Source organism: Macrotis lagotis, chromosome 1, assembly GCF_037893015.1.
Source record: "Macrotis lagotis isolate mMagLag1 chromosome 1, bilby.v1.9.chrom.fasta, whole genome shotgun sequence".
NCBI classification, from domain to species: Eukaryota; Metazoa; Chordata; class Mammalia; order Peramelemorphia; family Peramelidae; genus Macrotis; species Macrotis lagotis.
In genome coordinates, this window is record NC_133658.1 from 215,893,944 (window position 1) to 215,913,285 (window position 19,342).

The following is a 19,342-nucleotide window of genomic DNA, read 5'->3' on the forward strand; positions in this document are numbered from 1 at the left end:
CCACTGGAAGACTGCAGAACTATACTCATCTATAGCCTGCCATAGCTCTGGTGTGGGTCTGGACATGAACTTCCAAGAGTCAGGTTGGGTAGAAAAACATACCCAAACACAAAAGGGATAGTCCCAGACAGAACCAATTCTAGCTGAGAGGTATTTGCTATATGCAAGAGTCGAGGGAGCTGGGCTGGATGACCTGAACCAGAGAAAGCACGAACCTTGAAAGTCCTGCCATTGGTGAAAGCCCCAAAAGGATCCTTTGTAAGGAGACCCTGAAAGGTTGTACTCAGCAGGGTAGGTCTAACATACTGTTGACATCATTCCAGGAGAAGTTAGCTAGCTGGTAGGGTGAATAAGGCTTTCCAGGGGACCCGTCCTTCACTTTTGAACTGTTGATAATGTCAAACTCAAACAGCCCGAGGAAGATGATGGTGGAGGAAGATCAAAAACACTCAGCAGGGAGCACAGCCAGGCTCCCTTCAAGTTCTGGAGACAGCAGGCAGCTCCAGTTGACATTCAGGACACTGTGAGGAGTATCTGTGGCCACAAAGACAGGGCTGGGAGGCCCAGGCTCCTCTAGATGTAGTGAATTGTAGAGTTGAGTCCCACAGCCCAGATGTGCAACAGGTTTTGTCCTGGGATAACCTCCAAAGACACTCGGCCAGTCTGGTCAATACAATGAACCAAGATAATTTCAACGGATTTATGATTTTTAAAAAATGCTATCTATTGCCAGAAAGAGAACTAATAAAGTTTAAATGTAAATTGAAGTATAATTTTTTTCACTCTGTTGTACTTGCTGTCTTTTGTAATGTGGCTAACATGGAAATATATTTTGTATGATTTCACGTGTATAATTGATATTATATATCAATAGGTGGGACAAGGACTGGAGGAAGGAAGAGATTTTAAAACTTAAAATTTTTTAATTAATTTCAAATAAATACTTTTAAAGAAAGTGTATTATAGACTGTGATTGCATTGCAAAAAAAAGAATAAAATCTAAAGTAGTTTTTTTGAATTCTAAGAATAGATTAGAAAATTTTAGAAACAGATACAAATAATTTTAATAGTGGATTGAACCAGGAAGTAAAATGATAAGAGTTACTGTGAGGAAAAGGTAACCATGGTCTTTGAATTTGTCCCATATAAATTATTTTATTTTACTCCCTTAAACAAGAAGTAGCTAAATGGCCTGAGATAAAAAAAAGACCTCAAATCTAGCCTCAAACACTTACCAGCTCTGTGGCCTTGAGTAAGTCACTTATCCCGTTTGTCTGTTTCGTCATCTATAAAATGAATTGGAGAGGTGAAAAGGCAAACTACTCCAGTACCTTTGCCAAGAAAACCTCAGATGGGAACATAAAAAGAAACAGCTGGAGCTCTTCTCCAAATCACCAAATAAGGTAATATTTGTAAAGTGCTTAGGTGCTTTCCGTTCTTGCCAACTAGGATCCTCCTGAAGGTACACCATCAATTCAGATTTTACCTCTGCTGGAGGCTTGTCTCAGTCTCCCTGCTGTGTCTTCTCTACCATTTACTCTGCATTTATCTTGTTGGAATCCAGTTATTTTCATATCTATTACCCCCTTTAGAACATGTACTCTACTTGAGGGCAGAAACAATTTTCTTCCTGTCTTCATATCCCTGGTACCTACCAAGTACTTGGCACAAAGTAAACGTTTAATAAATGTCTGTTGAATGACACCTGATGACTAGATGATCCCAAGCAAATTACTTGGCCCTTCACATTCTCAGTTTCCTCATTTTTAAAATGTCCTTTTAATGTGTGTCTTTCATTTTCAAAGAAGACCACAACATCAGGGAGATGATGCCATGACAACCATGTGAATTGGATTTGAGTGAAGGATTGCTGTGCTAAGTTACCACTCTAACTTTATCCTCCAGAGTCATCTGGGTCCAATGGTCAGATATGAATCAGGATAACTGTAGATAGCCCTAGATATGAGGTAATCAAGGTTAAGTGACTTGCCCAAGGTCACTTAGATAGTTAGACTCAAGTGTCTGAGATCAGATTCAAATTCCTTTCCTCCTGACTTCAAGGTCAGTGCTCTGTCCATTGTACCATCTAGCTGCCCTTTTATAAGATCAGGGTAATTTTAATACCCTCAAATTGTTAAGATTAAATGAGATAAAAGCTTAAGCACTTCATAAACCTTAAATCTACAAATTTTATAAAACTATAAATAAAAAGTGTTATTTAATATTAGTTTTATTCTAATTTCCTATATAGTAGGACATTTAAAAGGTCAAGTTATTTTATATTTGAGAAAAAACTTCTGCTAGTGATCATTTCTATGTCTCAACAATACTCTTAGCACATTGTTTCCTGTCCCTCTCTTTTTTTCCTCTTAATTTTTCAGTGTAGCATCTTTCCCTTCTTTACACAACTGCGGCAGAGGGAATTCAATCATAGCCTCTAAACTGAGTATTCAGGAGGGAGAAGGGCAGGCTGTTTGGGTAGGCTGCACAGAGGTTAAATTAGGAAATACCAAAATTAAAGTTGGTGTTGAAAACACAAACCCTGGGGACTCACCAGGAAACCCTCCCTGGGGGGAGAATTGAATTGAGGAAATGACTTGTGTTCAGGCTGAACCTTTGAATTACAGGGTCATTATGACAGCCATTAAGAATCCCATTGTGCTTTCACCGGAGTTTGGGGAGTTCCCAGCAGGGCCCTGGCAGGATTCCAGACCTGGGTAGTTAAAGGTTCCCAAGGGCTTCCCTGCCTATATCTAGTTAGGAGCCGGGCTCTCTACTGGTTAGGTGATTTTGTGATGTTTTCAGTCTAGTGGTTTAGTCCCAGCCAATTATACTAGACAAACACTAGTTGAGTATTTCTCTAATTGGGCATTATAGGAAGGAAAGAGAAATGTAAAGTATGACATCTGCCCCAGTGGAGCTTATAGTCTTGATAGAAAGACCAGTCATAACACAACACTACTAAACCTAAATGACAACTTTTCTTTTAATTCTTTGAATAAAATACAATGAAAGAGGATGGTATCACATGACCAGTGCGGAACTCTCAGTTCTACCACTTATGACCTCTCTTCACTTATAAAAATGAGGGGGTTGGATGGTATTGATGAAGGGAAATGGGTGGTGAAGCTCCAGAGAAAAATGAGAGTTCTTGAAAGTGAAAAACTCACAATTGGAGTTGTAAAAATACTCATCTTTATACATAGACTTGTAAAGTTTATCACAGGCCCACAAAACACTAGCAATTCACAGAAACAATATAGACCTAGGAAAGAATTTGGTTACAAGCCCAGAAACAACAAGGGAAAGAACTTAGAGGAAAGAAGGGAGAAGGAAATGGCAGGGAGCCTGGGAAAGGTGAGAAGAAATGCCTAGATCAACATAATTCAGACCTCATGGAGTTGGGGCGATATTGCTCCAGCACCATAGGCCAGAGCTCACCATTTAACTTCAGAGAAAGTGGTCATCCTGCCCAGAAAAGCAAAGGAAAAAAGAGAAAGAGGCCTTCACTCCGGAGGACCTTGCTTAAATGCATTTCCATGGTGGGTGGGACAAGGATGATGCTTGGAGAATGGTTTAGCACCTGGCTCAAGGTATTATCCAATACATATGGTACAGGGGCAGCCCCAAAGAATGACAGTACTCACTGTGCATGGGTGACATTCACTAGATTTTCCTGTCTCAAAGGCAACCTTCAAGTTTTAATATTAATTCTAAGCTTCCTTCTAGTCCTAAGTCTTATGATCCCAAATAAAGATCAGATTGGGGAAAAGTTTAGTGCTAGGATTTATCCATTATAGTTCTAATCTCCAACAACAAAAACCACAAATTTTTCTTTTTCCTTAGAGGGGAGAATTCCTGGGTTTCTCAAGCTGAAGGAATTCAACACCTTGTGGCTAAATTCCTAGTGATGAGTCTTCTTATCAAGTGAGATAAGGAAAGGGAAGAGACTAAATATTTATTAGTGCCTATTATGTATTGGCACTTGGCTAAGAACTTTAGAAACATTGCCTCATATGAGGATCAAAACAATACTGTGAGATAAGTGCTATTGAAGCAGAAAAACATGGGCATGGGGAATATTTAAATTAATTGGAAACAAATTTTGTAAATCTTTTATTTGCACTATTTAAAAAACTTCACTCTTCCTCTATCACTGTGTTCAAACATTCTGTCTTGACTTTCAGTCTGATCTTGGCTACAGTAAGGCAAGCAAGGTTACACAGGCACTGAAACAACATCCAAGAGATCGTCCAGACTGGAATCCTCAACCCCTCCCCAAAAGGCAAACTCCAATTTTGCCAAGGCTAGGCTCTCTCTTTTTCCAGACTTCTGTGTAACCTGGCAGCCAAGATTAATTAGCAATCTACTTGACTTTTCTTTAATCTCTTCTTTTCTATCACTTTCTTTTGCATTGTAACTTCTTTTAATAAATCTCTATTTTCTTTTTTACACCTTCATTCCTGGGTCAAGTACATGATTCATCTTGGTATAATACCAAACCCACAATACCACTATTATTAAATCCATTTTGCATTTGAAGAAACTGAGGCAGATAATTTCCCTAGTGTTTCAAATTTGAATTTGAATCTTAAGTTCAGACACAAGTGTTCCCTAGCTTAGCACAGTGCTTGGCAAATTGGCTTTTTCTTTTTTTTTTTACCAGTCATTTTTCAGTCATTTCTGATTGTGACTACATTTGAGAATTTCTCAGCAATGATACTGAAGTGCTTTGCTATTTCCTTCTCCAATTTATTTTACAGATAAGGAAACCGAGGAAGATAAGGTTAGGTAACTTGTCCAGGATTACAGAGATAGAAAATATCTGAGGTCAGATTTAAACTCAGGAAGATGATTTTTCCTGACTCCAAGCCCAGCAGTCTATTCACTAAGCCACCTAGCTTCCTTTGGCACATAGTAGATACTTAAATGCTTATTCCTTCCCTTCTTTTCTTTTCAAAGTTTAGCTTGATCAGTGTTCAAATGATAAAAATTCTGACCAAGGACTCCATATACAAAGATCTTTTCATTTGTTAACTCTCTTTGAGTCTTTATCTGCTGACCCCAAATCTCATACTCTTTCCATATCACTTCTGCTATATCTGTATGACCATGGGCAAGCCCATTAACTTCTCTCATGCTCATGTGAAAAATAAGGGTGCTGATTTGGATGAACCCTAAGATTTCTTACAGTTCTAGATCCATGCTTCTACAATTAATCATGTCCACTATAATGATTCCCCTATGGTTTATCTTTGTCAGTGTAATCATCCACCTTATTCTTAATGAATCATCTCATCACCTTATCCTCTTTTGAGGAAATAAGAACTTCAGCATTAATTATATAAAAAGCAAAGGGGATAAGCTGAATTTTAACATAAAATAATTAAACTGGGGCGGCTAGGTGGCATAGTGGATAAAGCACTGGCCTTGGAGTCAGGAGGACCTGGGTTCAAATCCGATCTCAGACATTTAATAATTACCTAGCTGTGTGGCCTTGGGCAAGCCACTTAACCCCATTTGCCTTGCAAAAACCTAAAAAAAAAATTAAACTTACTTCCACTAGCTTGAAGAAACTTCTCTAGGAAAGACCAAAAATAGTACAGGGAAGCAAGAAAAATGGAATGAAATAAATCTCTTCAAGAAGAAAAAAAAATGAGTATAACCACTTGATTTGTATTTATTGCAGTGGTTTGGTTCAATTCAGTAAATATTTTATTAAACACCAATTTTATTATATCTTATATCAAGCAATAGACAAACAAAAATTAAATTAAATATTTTCCAATTCTAGAGAGTTTCTGATATAAATGGGTGAAAGAGGGTTAAGATATGCATTGCAATATCTGTGATACAAGTCAAATTTATTAACTCCAATGTGCCATGAGACAATTGTGCTAGGATAGTAAAAATGTGTAGGAGGTAAGGGAAGAGGGGAGTAGAGTCAGTATAAGGTCTTTATAGAAGTGTTACAGTCTGATTGGGAAGGAAGGAAAGGGAGTAAAAGTCTGAAATGAATGCTAGGGAAGGGATAACTGGGTATTCTAGATATAGGAGATGTTGTGAGCAAAGAAATCAGAAAGAGGGAAGGCTAAGTCATGAATGAAATATAAAAAGTATGAAGGAATTTTAGATAGTGTGAAATAAGACTACATAAGTGGCTGAAACTTATTTTGTATTCCATACTTCTATTGTATGTAAATTTGACAATAGGCAGGTTCTATGATCAGATACTATTGATAGAGAAACATTCACACTATAATTACAAATTGACCCCCCAAAAAAGGAAAATAAAGGAAATCATGCCTCTTTGCTCATTAATATCCATGAACCAGCCATCTGGGAAAGAGGCTATGGAACCTGTCTTTTGAAGAGGTTCTTGCATGAGTTTGGCATAGGTGTAAATCCCACTGGTGCTCTCCACACCCTACTTACCTCTGGACATGCTCCATGACTAACATTACTCCCCAGGGAGTAGAATAGTGATGGATGATAGCAACATATTCCAGGCAATCATTTCTTGGCTGCTGCTCTCTTTATGCAGGAAATGGACAACACTGTAAGGAAATCACCACAGGTGCATGGTTGGTGTGTGGACTTCTGTGTTTTTAAGCACTCCTGCGATGTAGACAAAACAACAGTGAAATCCTACACCCTACCAACTATTTGACAAATGGTCTTCAAAACATAGCAAAAGTTTCCAATAATGATTAGACTCTGTTCTCCTGGGCCTAAAAAGTTGAAATTATGTCTAAGCTTGGGTATGGTAGTATCTGAGGCAAATCTGGCTTTTTACTTCATTCTATGTCCATAACATTACATCTATAAATTATTATTTGGTAGCAGAACCAGTCATGGAACTTTAAAATTCTCATTAAGATTCTAGTGCCTTAGTTGGGAGATAAACTAGTCTAGTATTTCCCAGAACACTTTTGAGATTGAAATATAAGAATATAGGGTATTGGAATAAGTCCTGAACCTGAAGTCTACACTTGAATTTGAATTCTAATCCCGCCATTTGATAGTTGTGCTCTCTTTGTATTACAAAGATCACAAAAGCCTAGATTTACGCTGGAAGGGTTCTTAAAGGTCATCTAGCCCAGAAGTATCAAACATCTGACTTGCAGGTTGAATGTGGTTCACCACACTTCTGAGTGAGAGAACCATACTAAAATATAGTTGAGAAATGATCAACAAAATACATAAAAATGCGATAAATCACAGATAATATTACCACACAGCCTGCAAGGATCCTTATGTATGTTTTATTGATCTTTTTTATTTGAGTTACATACCTTGATCTAATCCTTAACCATCCTCCTAATTTAACACATTATGAAACTGAGTCCCAGGGTTGCTAAATGACTTGTCCAAGATCACACATGGTGACAGCCCTGAAATTTTAACATAGCTCTTTGGACTCCAAGCTCAGTGTTTTTCCAATTATGTTACTTACATATGAAAAATGAGATGATTGAATCCTATGAATCCTTGGTAATTTCTTGCTACTTAAACTATTGCAAGAATTCATAACTGCCAGTCAATAAAAGGTTCAAATATTTCTGAAACTACTAATATGTCCACACCACTATTCTAGGTGCTATGGATGTAAACAGAAACAGTTGCTGCCCTCATTTAGTTTAAATTCTACTGGGGTGGGGGATAAAATTATTGGAGAGCAGTTGAAAGGGAAAGGATCATTGGTCTAGTCAATTGCAAACTGAGAGGTTGGAGAACAGGTAGAAAAAATGCATTTTATACAGCTACCTGCGATGGCTAGATTGATGTCCTGAAAAATGAGTAGACAGAATGAAGTATGTTCTGGGAATGGCTAGATAGAGAAGACTGAAGTGAAGATTGATTTACTCTACAATTCTTGGCAATTCTGAATCAATGAGTCACAAAGTCATGTAGCCTGTCATAATTAAGAACTCAAAACTATAAAAAAAGATCATCAACAGCTTGGAAAAAAAAGAAATAAAATCTAGTTTCACACTGAACCTTTTTTTGCTCAAAATAAGCATTTTGATATATTGATATATATATATATATATATATGCAATCTCATATTTAAGATTTCTTTGGGAACATATCACATGCAGAGATTTTCTCAAAGATTCTCCGTAATCAATCAACGATCATTTTTAAGCACCTACTAATTGATGTGAAAGGTGCAGGGGACCCATAGACCAAAATGAAACATTTCCTGATTTTAAAAGATATATATTCTACTGAAAAGAAAGAACAGTTAATTTCCTTTCCTATTGGAGACCTTGTTTAAAATCCTACTTAGCTAATTCTACCTTGTGGCCTTAGACAAGAAAATGAAATTCTTTAGGTTTCAGTTTCCTTATCTGTACAATGAAATTTGGACTAGAATGATTTCTTCAGTCCTTTCCTAATATGCAATCATCATATTTTCCAATTTCTCACTAGGGAAAAGCAGCCTGGGAAACAATGAGATATTCATATGATCATCTGATTTAAAGCTGGAAGATGGAGGTGACTCAGTCCAACCTCTTCATTTTTATAAATGAGGAAGTCAGTTAACAATTATTAAGCACCTACTGTCAGTCAAAACTTTACTAAGGGATGAGGCTATAAATAAAGACTTTTTTTTTAAAAGCTGTCCCTCTTCTCAAGAAGCTTGTTTAACAGGGGAGGCAACATGCAAAGAATAATATGCAAATTAGATATATAGAGGCTAAATTGGAGATGACCAACAGAAGGTAAGCACCAACAATAGGGGCAATTGGGAAAGACTAGTGTAGAGATGATTTTAGCTGGTATGTAAAGTAACTAAAATAATGTGATCAAAATTGTACAGTACATTGGTGACATCAGATCAGAACTCAGTTGTCCTAATTCGTGATCCAATTCCCTTTGCACTGCACCAAACCCATTCTTTTCTTCTTTACTAGAAAACTTTTATAGCCTGAGAATAAGAGATAAATCTAGGCAGATTGCTCTAGTGGAGATGCATTAATTCTTTCTAGTCTGGAAGTAGACACACAGTTTAGATCATAGATAAATTCCATGATTTCCTTCTTGCCAAAACTAGTATTTATGGTATTTGAATGAGTGGTAAATTACAAGTTGCAAGCAAAAAATGTCCTTTCTACATCATTGCAAACATATCATCACCTCCAATGAAACATCACTATAATATAATATATGGCAAATTAGCCTGTTATACTTTGGGTAATTTAATCAAGTGTCTAATATATATTCTACCATCCCATGTAAGTGACTCATAATTACAGTGTATTGACTCAAATAACTTCATGTGAATGGGCCAAACTAAGCCACTCTTTAATAAACAAAAATCCAATTTCATTCATGCAGTCTTTTGCAACATTTTATGAAAGTAGAAAACTGACTAAACTCATAAGCAGACTTGTGAACATTTTTTCATTCATTCAACAGACTTTTATAAGTGCTTATTGTATACATAATCCTATTATAGTCCTTATGATAGAGAAAACATTTAGATAAAACTAAAGTCTCTGCTTTGAGGAAACTGTCTAGTAGAGAGTTAAGACATAGAAACAAATATTCATAAGAAGCAATATTGAATCACAAATATATTAGAAAGAGATACTATCCCCACACCCAAGTGCTAGGTGGTTGGTACCTGATGGAAAGATTTTTATATATTCAATTTCTATGAAGAAGAATAGGGAAGACTTTCTATCCAAGATAAATTGGGCTTTCAAAGTGTGATAAGAATTTAAAAAGGGGGGTGGGAAGGAAGAGGTCATTGTAGGCATGAGTACTGAGCAAATGTATAGCAGTGTGAACATGGAAGGAGACATATTGGGAGACAGAAATTGTCCAGGAAAGGATCAAAATATATTTGAAAATGGAAACTGGTTTGAATGGCCATTGATTTCATCAACATGATATCATGGAAGGAACACTGGATGACAACTATTGCTATTTTAACCCTTTTGTAACCTAAGGCACAATCTTTCTCTGGGTCTCAGTTTCCTCCAATGGAAAATTAGAAGTCCACATTAGATAATTTCTAAGGTATATATCTCTACAATATTATGATTTTAAGGTAAGAGCCTTAGAAAAACTTGTTTCACTTAAACATTCAATATTTAATAGATATATACAGAACTACTGGCTTTTGACATAATTAATCTCCACATTTGTATAGCTAAGATAGAACTACATTGAGACAAGTCCCATGGAGATTATTAAAAGCTGAGTTCTTTTCCTCTATTATTATAGATAACATATCTATCCTCAAATGAATTTCAATTATTGACAAGCGGGATAGAAGTTCTTTACATTGCATGGCCAAATAAATTGAGAGTTCTTAATCTGAAGTCTATAAATCTTTTAAAATATTTTGATTACTATTTCAGTTTATTTGATTTCCTTTTTAATTCTGTGTATTTTATCTTGCATTTACAAATATTATTCTGAGGAGTCTGTTGGCTTCACTAGACTATCAAAAGTAACCAACAGAAACAAAAACTAAAACTTTCTGCACTCAATACAACTTAGGCAAGTTAGCAGAGAATTAATGTGAATATTATTCTACCTCTGCACTGTAGAGTAGAATATAAAATGAATAAAATGATGATAAGAGAGCTTATAAGAACTCTTAATAGTTCAGGTCACTTGGTCCAAAAGAACTACAGAACTAGCAAAGAAAGTAGAGTCACTATCAGTGACTATCAAAAAATTACATGGATTGGGAAAAGAAAAGAAAAGATGAGGAAGAGTAGAATTAATCTGAAAACTACAGGTCAGTACACTTGTTTGACTGTTGCCAAAATTCTACATTTTAGATGGTCAGAGAGTATCTAGAAAAGGAAGCAGTGATCACAAGTGACATTTTGAATTTAACTCAAGCAGGTCACACCAGATAAACTTCATAAAAGCTACTAGACTGACAAATTCAAAGAACACAGCTGATATAGTTTATTTAGATCTTTGCAAAGCTTTGACAAAATTGTTGTTGTTATTGTCATACAAAGGATAGAAATATGGACAAAGGCAGAGAAGGCTGAATGACTAAGCTGAGGGGTTAGCTAATTAATTATTCCACTTCAGTTTGGAGTTTGGAGGGAGGGTGTTACTGGAATTTTTCTTTGGCCTTGGTTTAACATTTTTATCAGTGATTTGGATAAAAGTATAGATGGCATGTTTCATAAACAATTTCATTTGCAGATGGCACAAATCTAGGAGAGATAGCTAAAACATTGGATTATTCAATTCAGAATTTTAAAAATAAGATAAAATCTAAAGGAGAGAAATAAAAAATATTAAGGAGTAAAATTCTTCTCTCAACCCCCTTTGTCCATTAACAAAATAACTTGTGCCCTGATGTCTTGTTCAGATAAGAAATCCATTTACACAATCAATTGATCCACCCATCTATCAGTTTATCAATGGTCATTACATAGTAAACAAAATTTTTTTCTAAACTCTCATGCTGAATCACAACCACTGAAAAGGAACCACTCAGACAGTGACCATCTTTGAATCTTCCTTTTTTTTACATTCTCTCTCTCTCTCTCTCTCTCCCCCTCCTCAAATCCATTTGACCATTTTGTTGAACAGCCTGAACTAATTTAGGTACAATTTAGGAACAAAGAAACTAAGTTAGGAATAATTTAGAAACAAAGAAAAATATACTGAGGACAAATACAAACACAAATAGAATCAGAAGTAATTTCCAGTTTCAGGGTGGGGGGGGGTCAACCCTTGAGGTAGAGAAGATGTTGGTTTTTGAACTCTCAGTCACTGGAACTCAGCAGAGATATACCCAAGAGGAGTTTCATGAGGACTTCACAAAGGGAAAAAAGGACTCCCAGTAATAGAACTTACAAGGTATCCCTTTATTTGTTCTGTAGACATGTACTTCATTCATTCAGTATTTTAGGCTGAAGCTCTTGCTTCACAGAGACCTCATATTCACAAAGCAAAGTTGAACTCCCAGTTTGGGGAAAATGTTTATATCAAATTTACTATATTACCTTAATAAATGTCATTTGCTAAAAATAAAAAAACCTAATTTAGTCTGACTGATTATTAATGGAAAGCAACTAGTAATAGTAGTAGCAGTTCAAGAGTAAGACTGCTACAATATGATTATTATAGATCTATGTTATGTTTATCATGGTTATATATGTATAACCTATATTAGATTGCTTTCTGGTGTGACCTGCTTAGGCTAAAGTCAAAATGTCACTTGTGATCACTGCTTCCTTTTCTAGATACTCTCTGACCATCTAAAATGCAGAGGGAAGGAGGAAAGGAGGGAAGGAGAAAAATGTAAAACTCAAAACCTTGCCCAAAAATGATTGCTGAAAACTACTCTTGCATGTAGTTAGAAAAATAAATAAAATATTTTTCAAAAAAGAGTAAGTACTAGAAACTCAAGTTCCCTGAAGTTACCCCACTTCAGTGGGTCTCCAAGAGGATAAATTGACAACCTACCCTTTGGAGCAAAATTTGTGAGCATGTGAATTGGGAGAGATGGTGCCACTGAGGGAATGCTACCACTGGGTTTCAAAAATACATATTTTTCAAGATTCTCAATGTGTAGCTAAACCAAATATAATGTTAAAGCCAGGTTTTAAGGGGTTAAAAGCTAAAAATGATTAAAAGATGTGACACAGAGTTTTTGAAAGTGAATAGATGCATCAACTGCTGAAAATAAGCATGGTGTCCAAGACTGTGGAAGGGATATTTCCATTTTACTCTTCCTCTGTTAGAAAGAATCTGGAATACTGTGTTCAGTGTCTAGGTGACACATCTGAAGAATGGTATTCATAATCTGGAGTGCTTCCAGAAGTAGGCAAAACAGCACAGAGAAAACTTTCAAGATTACCATATGAGTATTAACTAAAGGAAACAAGAATGTTTAGTCTGGAGAAAATTTATGAGGGACATGTTTGTGTTCAAGTATGTGTAGGACTATCTTATAGTAAGAATTATCTGAACTGCTTTGCTTGGTGCTAAAAGGCAATGTTGGACCCAATAGATAGAAATTAAAAATAAACAAATTTCAGTAAATGGGGAAAATTTCCTCACAATTAGAGCTATCTCAAGTGGAATAGACTACCCTGGGAGGAAATAGAGAAGTAAGGAATGGCCATGCATAAGCTCACTGTGCACCAAACATTATGTTAAGGCTTTTACAAGTGTTATGTCATTTGATCTTCCTAACAGTCATGTAAGGCAGGTACTATCATTATTTTCATTTTGCAGATGAAGAAATTGAGGCAGTCAGAGATTAAGTGACTTGCCCAGAGCCACACAAGTAATAAGTATCTAAAGTTAGATTTGAACTCTGATCTTTCTGACTCTAAACCCAGTGTTCCATCCACTATACCATCTGGATAAGAAGAGTATTTATTTCATGCTAGAAAAGGCCTTAGAGATTATCAGAATTTCTCATTTTTTCATCCAGGGAAACTGAGTCCCAGAAAATCAAGGTATTTGCCTCAGTTCATGTAACAGTAACATCAGGTTTTCTGACTTCAAATCCATTTTTAGTATAACACATTGCCTCCAGATATGATCTCTATCAAAATGAAGCTTACCATAATTATCTAAATACCACCTTCTATTTTTCAGTAATCTGACTAGAGGGGGTGACAAAAAATAACTCAGCAAGAGTGGTAAATTCCCTTGTGATTCCCACCAAAAATTCACATAGTGTTTTGTAAAAGGGTGTAATTTTCACAACAGATGGAATGGGCTTTCAGAACTTGTAATCAGGAATAGTTTAGGAAAAACATTCTAGCCTTCAGTTTGCATGTAAAAGACCAGATCCCGTCTCCAAGCAGCACTTCACCCTCCCCCATTAGCAATGATATTAGAGCTGACTTCTTCCTTCTACTTCTTAACAAGGTCCTCTAAGAAAAAAAAATGATTATCACAAAAAAATAATTAGAAAAGAGAATTGCTTAAAATACACATGTCACAACAGCTTAATGAAAATAAATGTTGAGATGGTGAATTATTCCTGAGAGATTTTGAACCATTTCATATGCTTGAAATTCTTACTGGAAGAACACTGGAAAATCAATGTTTTATATGGATAATTATGATGTTACAAAATTTAGAATGGCATTAGAACAGAGAACAGGGAATATCACACCTAAAAAGGAAAGTTAAAGATCATCTTGTCCAAACCAATGACTTTATCAAAGAGAGAAAAATGAGGCTATTCCTTCATTCATTCCTTTCCTTCTATGAAAAGATATTGTGCTAGATCCTAGTGACATCAAAAATAGAGATTAGTTTAGGGCATGCTTTGAAAAACTTTAAAATTTATGAGGGGATAGAAAAGATACTACAATTCAAGGGAAATTGGAATTAGCTATCTTGATGTTGCTTCAAAGCAGTTCAGACTGTTCTCCTGGTTGGTGAATCCCCACCCCCCAGACATCACTAAGAAGTTTTAGCCATGCTAATCTGATTTCCAATTCTACTTCTTCGGACTTTCCTCCTCACTTCTCACCAACAATCCACCTTCCTCCCCCACCTTCAATTTTCCATCTCCCTCTTTATGTGTTATTATGTAAGCTCTTTGATGGTAGAGACTTTTGTTTCGCTGTATCCAATAATTGCTTATTAAGCATTTACTATGGGCCAGGTACAGTGCTGAGCCCTGGGGATACAATTAATAACCACAATTCCTGCCCTCAAGTGGTTTTCAATTCAATGGGGGTAGCCCACACACAAAAGATGCAGGTAAATAGGGGAGAAGTTCAAGGGCTTAGAGGGCATCTTGTCTGCATTCAAGGTAGAGCAGCAGATGCAGAGTGCAGTGTGCCAAAAAGTCTAGTTTCTTCCCTCTATAAAGATAAGTTATCTTTCCTGAACACCTCATACAGGGAAAGGATATTGAGTGAGGTGGGTTACTCAAAACCCAAGTTAACAGCATGGTGATGAGATTAGAGGTGATGAACTCACTTGGAAAGAGCATCTTGTTTTCTGGAACTGAAACCAGGCAGGGCAGCAGATGTAGAGAGGAGAATGTGCTTACTCTCACAAAGTATTTAATAAAGGTTGTTTATATCTATCTACCTTCTTATCTATCAATCAACAAAAGTGCAGGGAGACATTTGAATAGGAAAACATAGGAATATTTGATATTTGAATAGGAAAATATAATTTTCACCTTGCGTAGACAAAGTAAGGCTACAATGTGGAAGTCATGGTATTTTGACTGTACTTGAAAGAAAAAGATACAAAAATAGCCTGAGGTAGGAGAGAGCATACATTCATACCATGGATAATGGTGTGACTAATGGCATGAAGATATGAAAAGGCTGTGTGAGATCAGGAAATGAAATATTGTCCATTTTCAGCAAAGAATCTGGTAAGTCTTGGCAATTAAATTGGAGCCAGACTGTGGAGGACCTTGAATGCCCAGCTAAAGAAGTATGACAAAATCATAGCTTTAAAAATGGGAAATTACTCACTACACAAATTTCCACAACCAGCAGAAGCAAAACTGGCCTAGAACCCAGAACTCCTGACTTCAAGACCTATCAATCTCTCTATTACACCATGGAACAATTGGAAATCAACAGATAAAACTATAGATATCTCCCCATCTGTTGCCAAGGTCATCACATATTTGCAAAGGCTTACAATGCAATAATAGAGTAGAAATGGGAATGGTGGTCTCCACTTTAGCCCTTACAATTACAGAGGAACTCACAATCTGGACCAGCAATTGACTAATTGCAGGTGCAATCAGTGGCTGACAGCTACAATTAGCCAATGTCCCCTTATTTAGAGGCTATAAGTGGCAGATTAGTCAATTAGCCAATAACTGGGCCAATTATTTTCCCACACACTCTTATATCCCCAAAGCTATTTGAATGATAGTATTAAGTCTAAGAGAAAAACTCTCCCAAACTTGTCAGCAACCATCAGATTCCAGAGACTCTGTCAGTTCCAAGTCAAGACAAGATACTTGAGGTAACAACTTTCACACAATCACAACTCAATAAGATGATAGTCCAAAGTTTTTAAAAATTATCTCCTCACAATATGACTTTGGACCAAAACATTGACCCCTTTTAAAGATGAGAATGTGAAGACTCAGAATGTTTAAGTAATATAAATGGAATCATAGGCTCTCATCTACCAAAAGGACTTGAGAGGTTGTTCATTCCAAACTTCACCTACCTGAGTAGTACTTCTCTCCACACTAGACCTTCTTAAGGGTTATCCAGTCTTCAATTGAAGATGTCCAGTGATGGAAACCCAACCTCTATTTGCATAAAGTAACTTATCTCTAGCTGTTAAGAAAATGACCCATTATGTTAAGTCTAATTCTGCCTCTGCAACTTCTTTCTTGCTCCTAGTTTTGCCTCATAAGTCAAAGAAAACAAGTCAAATCGCTCATTCATATGACACCCACAATCACATAATTTGTGTTAGAAGGTCCTTGTTGCCTAATCTGTCCCAGATCACAAAAGAATCCTCATGGTAATACATCTGACAAATGGGGGACCAGTCTCCTCTTGAAGACCCCCAAGTAATCAGAGTATACCAGCTCTCAAAATAGCCCAGGCAAATATTTAAAAACCTCTATCACATCCCTATTAAATTTTCTCTTTTTGAGGCCCCGAATCTGTAATTATATCAACTGATCCTAATAGTACAACTTCTGGCTTATCAATGCCATTCATAAACTTTGTCACTCATAATGTTCCTTTGAAATGACATTTATTCTAGATTACATTTCAAATAAATTAATTACATTTCTAGATAGCATTTCAGTTTAAATATAGAAATTTTAATTCACAGATACTCCTAGATCTTTCCAAAACAGAGTTTTATAGCCATGCCTCTAATTTCCTCTATTTCCCTTCCTATATTTATTTTTTAAACTCAAGTGTAGGATTTCACATTTATTTCTTTGTAATGTTCTATTACAATAATTAGACTGTTTTAAGTCTGGTGGTAACATAATGTCTCCCTGACTTTTCCATCATATTGTCCAAGAATTTCATCATCAGGAACTTCATCATCCTGCAAGATCCAATTGGCCTTGCTATTTTGATTTCACCCCCTACCCTTCTGGTTCTATGGAGTTATACTGAGAACTTTCAAAAACTTCATTTCAAGAGGGGACCAAGGTCAGCCATCTCTTCATTCCCCACTCAGCTTCACTTCTTTGGACTCCCTCAACTTGCTCATGTACCATATTCCTTTCTCTCCCTCCTCCTTTTTCACCTCCTTTTGGGGCACCTTCTTCCCCTTCTAGATTATAAGCTCCTTGAGAAAAATAACTATCCTTTTTTTTTTTGGTATCTCTATCCCTAGGGTTTAGCATAGTACCTGCAGCAGAAGAAGAACTTAATAAAAATAAAATGTTTATTGACTGACTGACTACTTATTTAGGGAGTTTATTTTACATGAAAAGTTAGGAATAAATATATCAGTAGTCTCTTTGAGTATTCCAAATAGGAAAATTCCTGACATTTAAGCAGAGATTGGCCTCTCTGTTAATTTACATTTCTATCTCTGGTTAATATCTAGATTCTTTGTAGTTAAAGCAAAATTCAGGTTAACAGAAATGTTTGGGTAATGGAGCAGCAGATTTTATTGTAGTGTGTTAATAGAAGGCGGTTCTAGGGGAAATGAGGTAAAGAGAAGACCTTTTTATGTAACTTCTTTGAATAAATAGGTATAACTGGTGGCATCAAGTCTTAGTCATAAACTCCAAGGGACAGACAGCAGACTTAAAAGTTAATAGGTTCAAAGAGCTAGAGTTTAAAAGGACCTTAGTCCTTTTCTAGTTAAATTCTCTAGTTCAATCCCTTCATTTTTTAGATAATAAAACTGAGGACCCAGAGAGTGAGTGACTTGTTAAAGGTCAACAAAGTAGTGAAGTGGCAGTATTAGAATCCAGATCTTCTGACTCAAAATTCAGTTCCTTTTTCACTGCCAGATTCTCTATTGGTAATGTCAAGTCTGTAAATGCCTAGCTCTTTGCCTTTCAGCAGATAGTAACCAGTAACCACTAGCCATTTCTTTCTCCACTGACCATCACAGATGATTTCTCTCCTGGTAGTACCAAATTTAGGGTCATAAAAATGTATTTCTTTCTTGACAATGTTCAGGTTCTCTTTCTGTGGGAAAGCTTTTATACTTATTTTATGACTCAGGATGTTTATTAGTCTTGCTTCACTTTCTTCTCTTTGTCACATTCTTCTACTCCTGAGTCTCCTGACACAGATGAATTTTCCCCTTTGTATCTTTAGATTCTTTTCCTTTTTGCTTTATATTTTTTAAGCTCTGCTTCCTTTTTTCAGAGAACATGCCATTTCCTAGTCTATTATATAGAAGCAGTAAGATGTTCCTCCATCTATTTCACTTTTTCCTTTACTAAGAAGATCAAGCTATTTTTCATACCTGTGTTGCTCTTAATTGTGACTAGTAGAAAATCAGTCCCAACTTGCTCTCTAAAAGTCATTCCAGAATCCTATCCAAGCTTCCAATGTTGCACTTCACAAGATTATATTGAAAGCAAAACACCATAAAAATGTATGATACTATTCCATTATCATCTTTTAGGAGATTAAATGCTTAAACATTGATATATTTGATTATTGGATCATAACATTGTGAACAAAAATATATAATATGTGTGACCTTAAACAAGAGCTAATCCATCCTCCTTACCTTCTTTCCTTATCTATATGAGTGTGTTTGACTAGCTCATATCTACAATTTGATAGTCCTTAAATATTCTAATGAAATTAAATGATTTCACTAGATGATCTTTAAATTCACTTGCAATTTGACAAAATCAAAAGAGTGGCAGATTTGAAATCAGATGGTCTGGATTTAAACCCTGACTCTGCTTGATATAATTTGTGTGGCCTTTGGAAAATCAATTAACCCTCTCTGTGTCTGTTTCTCTAACTATAAAATGAGGGAATTAGTTGTTCATTAGATGGCTAAACCAATTGTTGCACATGAATGTAATCTTAGTGAATATTAAATTAATAGAGAAAAGCAAGGGAAAGCATATCAACTGATCCAATCTGAAGTAAGCAAGACCAAGAAAACAATATGTACAATGACTACAATGTAAATGGAAAGAACAACAAAAAACTGAACCTTAGTGTTGTGACATCTTATTGACCAAGATAGGCATTGGTTGAAAATATGAGAAAAGATGTCTGTCCTTCCCTCTTCTTCACTAAAATAGAATACTATGAGTGTGGAATCTGCATAATGTCAGACATTTATTATGTTTCTTACTTTTTTTGAAACTTTTCTGTTTTTTTTTCTTTTTTGTAAGAGATGGAACTTTGCCAGAGGAACACTTGGAAATATAGAT

General features: G+C 35.9%; 1 pseudogene; it reads right to left on the reverse strand.

Moving 5' to 3' along the window:
* Positions 1-29: 29 nt before the first annotated feature.
* LOC141521837 (glycosylated lysosomal membrane protein pseudogene) overlaps positions 30-19,342 on the reverse strand; it is a 72,128-nt pseudogene continuing 52,815 nt past the window's right edge.